Consider the following 9,182-nt stretch of genomic DNA (forward strand, 5'->3'; position numbering starts at 1 on the left):
CTTCCTTGATAAAAACCCTGCATTTCACTGGACTTGTCTGACATCTTTACTAGCAGTTAAATCTTCCTGGGACAGCTGATGTAACTGCATCTCCCAGGCAGGGACACACTTCCCTGTCACAGTTATAATCTCCAGAGCTCTGGAAGGAGTGGGAGAACCTCTACACAGTGATCATGAAAGTACACAATGTGGTAATGGCAAATGATACCAACTTCTGTGTGATGCACTCAAGTTTGGGAATGCTACACTTTCAGTGAATACAGTTCTCATCAACAGAGGGATTACTGCTGGAAAATGGGGAAAGAGAACTTCGTAACAGTGTAATCAGAAAGGACCTATTGAAAAAGGTCGGAAGCAGCTTTTACAAAAAACGTCTATCAAAGCCTTACCCTTATTGGAGAATGAACATCTGCTTGCAAGAGACAGAAATGCAGTACAGAAATCAACCCTTGGGTTCTTTTTGAGCACAGATCTGTATTTATTAATAGACTCCATTAGTGCCACAAGGCAGGGCTCCATTTGCACTTTCTGGCCATACACAGGGCGCATCTACCCTTCCTTACTGTCCCCCCAAGAAACTGCTCCCTCGCACTTCACCACAGGGTAAGAATTACAGCACATGTTGGACCTTTCTTTTCTGAGATGGATTAAGTCACTTTCAATTACCAAAAAAACTAAGGTGCTTGACAGATGGCTTCAAAGCACTATCCTTCATGCTTCATTACCAGGATCTTGTAAACAGGAATAGGCTTTTCTTACCTGCCTGTGAAGATGCTGCTAAATGTTTTATTTCTGGAAATGCTGCCTATAAATATGACAGTGTTATTTTGTGACACCGAACTTCCAGAAACTGCTTTCCTCTTTGCAAATTAGCTATGGTGAGACTATTTTGAACTTAGAACTGGGTACAAAATTTTAATACTCTCACATTTCTAAATGTAAATCTGCCTTTACACAGTGCCTGATGTGTTCCAGATACTTTGTCAAACACACACGTTAAAAAAATAAAAATCGAAGCACAATCCCGTTGCAACCATGCTGGATTTTCTCTTCGCAAGTGGCAAGAGAACCTCCATTCCCATCCATGACCTGAAGTTCCCAGAATTCAGGCCTCAATTCCTCTGCAATAACAACAACTACACTAGGCCTTGGAAACAGCACACATTTTACTATAACTTGATGTCACAATCAGAATGGATGCTCGAATAGACTGTCTTTTCTTTCTGTATTTATAGACATCATATATATATTATATATTGTCCAGTGGGCAATAATAACAACCATGCAGAAAACAATTCTCAGTACTCTGCGCTCCTTTCTCCCTCCAAAAGCACTTGGCTACTCTGGCAAGGCCCCAGCCATCTCCAGGAGTGTCCTGGCCCAAGTGCCCTGGCAGGAATGGCAGCCCTTGCCCTGGCACACATCCCACAGTAATCTTCAAACCCAAAGGACAATTTTACCTTGACCATATGCTCTCCCTACAGAAAAACTTCAGCATTCCAAGCAAAGGTGCTACAGCATTTAACATAGAAATTAATAATTGCTGCAACAGTCAGCATTATTTATCTCTAAAGTGATTTAATCTTAGTATTCTCTCTAAATTGCTGGGACTTCTCACATCTAGTGTATTGATATTTTACTGATAATGTATGAGGGAATTACAGGTATCTTCAGGATGAATGCTTGTTGTTTTAGCAGCTGGCAGACATGGAACAGCTGGGGATGAGGCACTCAGAAAACACAGGGAACAGCTTCCAATCTGTGTGTTTGTCTGATTAGGTAAATGTCTAAGGTGACAGCAGGAAAAGAGCTAACAATGCTTTCTTTGAGAAAAGTATACTTTTAGCTGCCATTAATTCAGTTTAGCAAATATAAATGGAGAGGAGGACGACAATGTCTGATCAAAGGATTTATTTGGAGCAAGAAAACTGGTAAACAGGGTAAAGGGATAGGGAAAGATGTTCCTCTTTTCGAACTAATCGAGTTCTACCTTAAGCAGAGCAAAACACAACTGAATTAAGAGGACCCATCCTGAAAAATCATTACAAATTATGTGCATTTTTTGGACTTCTGCATCTGAGCACAGGATGGACATTTAAAGTTAAAACTCCTGTTCAAAGTTGGAACTCTTGTTCTCCTCTTCCTGTGCCCTTGGTCCAGACACAGCTATCCACAGAGGCAAAGTATTTATTTGAACTAATTAAGCAATTCTGCTTTTACTGAAGTTTTTCTTTCCGCTTTCATGGCTAGCAACACACAAAGGAAGTTTACAATTTGCTTTGTTTACTAAACATTGCTGCACAACTCTAGACAGCCCCAGGTAGCTTCGGAGGCTTCACGTTCAGTTTAAGCTAAAACTGTACATCCACCTGAATTCCCAGCTTCTGAGTAAGTACCACTGTGACCTACAGATAGCCCAGCTCACTGCCCTAGGAAAAGCCTACCGAGCATCACCCAGCCCTGTCTGACTGTGCCAGCATCAGACAGATCACTGCAAAGTCCAGAGGAAAAGCTCAAGGCTGTGACTTTTCTGGGGTCTTGCTGGGAAGAACATGCCATGGGAAGAGCATGCAGGACACTGAAAATGTGGAGTTTTCTGGGCTTTGATGCTTTTTACACTAAGATGGGATGACACAGAGTGTTACAGAAAATCTCTTGCATTTCTGGGTTGGGATCTCAGCAGCAAACATTGCTCTGGACTGTTGGGATAGACACCAGGAGAGAGATTATTTCCATTGCACTGCATGAGGTACAGGCTGGATCCAGAACCTGACCTACAGAGAATCCCTACAGACTACAATGGTCCTGCTCAATTCTGACTATAAGATACTGACTATAAACTCTCCATTCCTACACCTTATACTCTAGAAAAATTCTTGTGTTATGTCTAAGTCCCTGTAATGCTGCTTTTGGAGCTGCAGCTCCAAAATCCACCTGCCACTAACACAAGAGCAGTGGTAGGAAAAGCACAGCTGAGTTGTGGGAGTCTCCTCAAGCACCAACTCCTCCAAGCATCGCAGTAACTGTGGAAACTAAAATCATGCATGAATAAAGACCAAATCTCCCCTGCTACAAATACCTCCCCTTTGCAGCACAGTGCTGGTAGAAAACTTCATTGGTGCTGTTTAGGCTGCTGTCTCAGACTTTCTAGTACCTTTCTTGTGACCAGCATTATGAACTGTGTTTGTTTTTATTTGAATGGAGGGCAGCAGAACATATAGATGAAAATTAAATTGGGAGTTTGCCAAGAGCTAAGTATTTTTTATGTTCTTCCTCCTCCTTTGGGGCTATAAAACAGAGCAGTAGGGACAGGACTGCCAGACTCATTTTTACATGTGATCTATGGTGTAAGTGAACACCTGTCTGCACAAGTGGAAAGCCAGTTTATTATTCTGTCACACCACCTAACCCCTGATGTGATGTCATTGAAAGCATCACAAAACCATTCTACCAAAATTGGGAACGTTTTTGTAAAAATAGTATTGGTTGTATTCCATGTGTGGAATACTGATGCTTAAAAGACAAAACAAGAACAGGAAACATTCAGCTGCTTTTATAGAAAAGCTCAATTCTTTTAGGAACTGCTTCTTAAAGGAACAAAAAGCAGGATACTTTTCAGGTGGTTTTAGAAGGATAACTTTCTCCCTCCAACCTTTCTATCTACCAGATAAATCTTGGCTCTTTCACAGTGCCCTGCCCAAGAGACAGGATAATGGGGATTGCACTCAATCACTCACTGCAGGGACTCCCTCATCCCTTTTCCTTCTGAGGGATTGGAAGGATGGTCAGTGGATCTGCTACTAATTTAGAAAGATTAACCACTCCTTACAAGAAGCAGGTGCTAAATCCCACATAAAGCAGCAGCTTACACACTCTCCAGTATGAGCTTTCCTGCTTGTGCTCATCTTCTGGCCCTTGTGCTGAACACAGCAAGGCCTGTACTGAAAGAAATAACAGCTTCTCTGCAGAATTCTACTGACTAAAATTAGGCCAGATACAGCAATAAAAATACTGGAAGCTGGGTATATTTCTCATTAGCTTTGTGTTAAACCAATACTGTAGAGACGAAAATTTCTTAAAATTTGTATATAATTTGAATCAAAACCAACTTCAAATTCGAGCTGCAATCATGGAGTGACTGCCACAGGAACTTTTCTAACAAATTGTATTACCAGATGAAAAAAGAAAAGATTTCAAACAGTAACATATGTAAACAAAGAATGCAAATAAAATCAGACATTAATATTAAGGCACTAAACTAAGTATCACACACAAGCAGCATCCACGTGTGGCATGCGGTGCTTATGTTCACTTTTGAAACACCGGGTGCTGAAGAACACAGCCTTTGTCAAAAAGCATCGATCCTACTGGTTTCCCTAAGTGCTAAACTCACCACATTCAGGCTCAGAGTTAATTTCTAATACATCTGTCCTGCCTTCATGCTGGCAATGCAAACGGGAATTACAGCTTCTTGTATGCTTAGAACCTGTAGCTTAATTCTGCTCGTCTCTCATGAAGCACATCTGAACAGGTAAACAGGAGATAAAAATTTCCTTAGAAACACTACCCATTCTGTCCCAGCCCAATAAATTCTCCTCGAAGGCTTCTGAACAGGACCCTGCAGAGCAGAGCACAGCATATGCTACTGTGAGAAGGGGGGAAGTGACAGATGTTGATGGCATTTCGAAACAACACAATTGGGTCCATAGATAGATACAACTGTATCTGATTAGGCAGACAGCTCCATTCATCTCTCTGTACACCAGCCAGGAGGTCTCTAATTGTTTTGCAGATCACTTAGCAATTAATGATGCTGTTGCCCTTGGACAGATCATGCTACAGATCAATATTTTCTGTCCAAGTCAAAGCACTGAGGAGATACAAGGATACCAAAGTTACTCTATTAATAGAGTCCACGGCAAGGATTGGGGGACAATTTCTTAGGTAAGAATGTATTTCTGTCACAAACATGAATTTTCTCTTGCAAGTTCTCATGTCAAATAACCACGACCCTTTACAAATTCCATTTCACAAAACTAAACCTACATAAAATTTTGCACCTAGTCAGATGCAAAGTTGGAAGGAGGGGCTACAGAGTGAACAAAAGTGGGAGTCTTGAAACTGGGCTGGAATGATCCTACATGGATCAAAAGCAGAAGGGCTACAGAGGATAAGAGAGCCTGGGTGAAATGTCTCCCAGCACACGTGTATTGTGGATATTGCTGCTGTGTAACAGCTTTGTTTTAAGAGATAATCCCCATGCTCTAAACATTAAAATTCTACCTTAGAGATACTGACTTATCTCTAGCGACAAACCAGGTCTGCACAAAGCGCTCTGGAGCTAAACTGACCAGCCTAGTTGCCCACAGTAAGTTCATGAGAGCCAGGGCTTATATTGTTTCCCTCATTCTCAGTTTAGGGCACTGGCTAAGATTTGGTAGCATCCAAGCTAATCGTAAAGTTTCAGCTGATTACACCAGAGAAGGGCTTTTTATCCATTATTTCCTCAATAAGAAAAATGGCCTCCAATTTCCTGTTTGGAACACATTTGAAAATCAAATCAAAATCAATTTTAATCCAATAAAAAAAACAAAGTTAGACAATTTATTATAAAAAGGATAGTTTTTTACAGCTCACATGACTCAAAATGGTTATTGTATCTAAAATATCCCTACAAGTGAGGACTCGTTTGTATTTCTATTACAACTTTAAATTACAGCTTTTGAGTGCCTCAGGATAATTTTCATTAAGAAAGAGCTGTAGTTTGAAAATCAATTATTTTCAGTAATCATCTGTTTCAGTTCTTCACTAATGACCCACACAGCTATCTGTGTAAAACAAATCTTATCAGCCTAGTATCAGCTGCTTGGGAGCACCTCAATAACAACCCAGTGTCTCACACACTCAGTATTATTTGTGTAACCACAAATTCTCCAGTGGTGTGAGTCTATTCAGTCCATTAGGATTACACCAACGATATGGCCATAAGAACCTGCCTGGGGGGACAAGTGTGGTCTGCTCTTGACTTCAGCCACAGTGTCTGGTCTGTGACAGCAGTTTGGACTTTGAACAAGGTGCTGCAAGCCAAGAGCAGGGAGCCAGAGGAGGAGCTCTAGGTCCTCCCCACCACCCTTCCCACTGCCCACAAAAACATCGCTCAAAGCAAGGGCTGGAGAAGGGGAAGTCATGAAGAGGGGCCAGGTGAGCCAGGTACAAGCCCCTGTTACTCTGGCCAAAGAATCTGCCCGGTGTGGACACCAAAAAGAAGCTGATTTACTGTTTCTATGATTTTACTGCTGCTTGGTTTTATGATTTAAAATGGCTTGTTTTCATTTAAACTCAACCTTATTCCAATGTTTAATCAACCTCTCCACTAGGAAGTTTTCCTAATGTACAAGATAAATGTAATTGTATTTTAAGTGTATTCTTTTTCTACCCATAGATGTACATCATAATTTCTCCCTTGCGACGCTGAAACTACCTTTCATGTGCCATCCCTTCATCTTCTCTTCTCCCTGTGAAGTAGCTCCAGAAGTCTTTCCCCAGAGGGCTGATTTTGGAGCTCTCTGTTCTTTCTGGTCTCCTATGACTTCCCTTCATTCTGCACAGACTTTGCCTTGCAGTGCAGTGTCCTGACTCTGCACAGGGACTCGGGATGAGATCCTGCCCACGCTGAGCAGAGCAAAGGGATTAGTGCACACCTTTCCTGAGGGGCACTGCCTACCAGATAATTCCCACCGCAGTGACTTCCTTCTTCATAAAAGCCTGCCCTGGCTCCTTGGGAGGGCTCTAACTCCCACATGCTATTCTAATAAAGAGATTCCTGGAAATTCAGCTCCATTATTTCAGAGCAGACTTCATATCTGCTATGGCTAAAATCATAAATTGATGATTCAGAATGAAAAATCTGAATTTTATTATTTTGATTGCTTAACTTTTATTTTTGTTTCTATAATTTGTAGATTACAAGAGCTTTATTCTAAAAAATCCTTTATTTTCATGCTACAATTGCTGATATTAGTTTGGACTAAAACTGCAAACAATATTATACTTCTAAGATGTTTTATGCATTATGGGAAAATTATATATTATATAATTATACACATTCAGACACTTGTGCATTTGCAGAAAAAGGCAGCTAGCTGTGCTTGCCCATATTTATCCTTCAGAAGCCTGTACTCTAAAATTATGCAAATTAATTTAAAGTTTTCTATATACTAAACTATCATTTTCTTTCTTCCACATTCACTTTCTCTTAAGCACATTAAAGAACAAGAGAATACAGAAATAGAAATTATGTTCAGGAAAGAGTGTAAGGTCAGTGTAATTTTTTTTATGTAGTTGACACTTTTTTGATGTACACTTCCTGCTCTACAACTTCGTTGGTAATAATTATTTGGAAACTATTAAATAGGTAGGCAAACTGTTAACGGACGACGTTGTGTAAGTAAGCAAAACATGAAATGAGGTTTAGACTCAAATATCTCCTTGAACACGACCAAGATGGATTTCTAACAATACTGATTTCTATGGACTTACATGGATTTGGTCCTGGTTTTTGCCACAGAGTTAAGAGGTTTCTCCTGGAGGACACTGGCACATTGCATCAGTGAAAATCCTGAGCTGGAATGCACACAGCTCTGTTTAGCTTGAAGGGCATGTAACAGTGATTTTGAAGAGTGCAGCTCGCACACTTACAATAATGTCTCTATGAAAAGGTAACTGCTTGAGCCACTGTTGATTCCTGCTGGACACACGTAACCTTCCCCAGACACAATGTCAAAGCAAATACCTGAGGCTGCAGCGGGAGATCAACATCTTGCCAAAGCACCAGGGGAATCAGGAGGTTCCAGCTCCTGAGAATCGTTTATTATAGGCTTGACCAAGTCACTGGAGAGTTGGGAGCTCAGCATGAGGTTCACGCAAGGGCAAAACAATCTAGGTAGGATTGATGTACACACATGCTGAGAGTGGGAACGGCAATGCTGCCGTCTTCCTCCGTACTAAAGAAAGATTAGGAGTGGGAAATCTGTATTGGAGCATAACAGCAAAATTGACAACAGCCAGAAACCACAGGTCGAATCCAAATGTTGGAATGAATCCAAGGAAAATCTGCAAAGGAAACTTGCAGTAACTCTCAAAACACTCATCAATATGTCTTAAGTGTTTGATCAAAAGCATTACAGTCATTACTGTTTCTCATCTGGAGAAAAAATTGAGAGACCTTGCAAGCAGGAAAAATTGAAAACTTTCCCTCATATAAATAAGATTGAGGAATTCAGGAAACTTATTTTCTAGCAGGGGTTTTAGGCAGGAAGATAATAATCTATCTGTTTTCTATTAATAAGCAATGTTTCATTGGTTTACCTGCTATGGGGCATGCTGAGTGGAGAGCTCTTCGAAGAGAGGGTTTAGCTCTGACTCATAAGGTGAGACAGATTCGTGCATTTTCAGGTCTCCTGTGTACAACATCCAGGTTGCTGATGAATAAAAAAAATCCCTTTCCAATATCTATATGGGACTAATTCTCAGCTGACAAGGATTTATATCACATAAATAAAACCCATCAAAACTGGGTTGGCAAACTCTCTGGCAGTTTCAAATGAAAGCCAAGAATTAATTGGACACAGAGACAAACAATTTTTCCAGTCCGAAGATGAATTCCTGCAAGTCAAGGCTGAGTTACATTTAACATTGCCTAGAGGATTTTCATTTCTGGGAGTGTTTGCCTGGGACTTATAATAAAGACTAGGGAGAATATCCTAGGGTTCTATTTTACTGAGATTTTTACACAATGTCCCTCACCATGGTAGCTGGTTGATATATGTGAGCCATGGGGCTCTTCCAATTCAGATCGCTCATTATTCATAATAACAACTCCCAGATTACATGCACGGAGAAGGAAATCTTGCCCCCTTCTTACAGCAGAACATCTTTTCCAGAGTTTGGCCCAGTCAGACAAGAACAGTTAAACCACATCTTTGTTTTACTACTTGCCAGTTTTGTGGAGAAATCTACCTGAACACCACTAGTGACTTGTCAGGCCTTTTCAAAGGAAGAGGACTGGTGCTTTATTTAGAGGGTAAGTGCACCTCAACAGACCTCTAGTTTTAAATTTTGTCCTTCCAGGTAATTAAGAGCAAAGTCACACTGAGATAGCCATTTATTTATTCCAAAAACAT

This window comes from Corvus moneduloides, chromosome 5 (genome assembly GCF_009650955.1).
Source record: "Corvus moneduloides isolate bCorMon1 chromosome 5, bCorMon1.pri, whole genome shotgun sequence".
Classification (NCBI taxonomy): domain Eukaryota; kingdom Metazoa; phylum Chordata; class Aves; order Passeriformes; family Corvidae; genus Corvus; species Corvus moneduloides.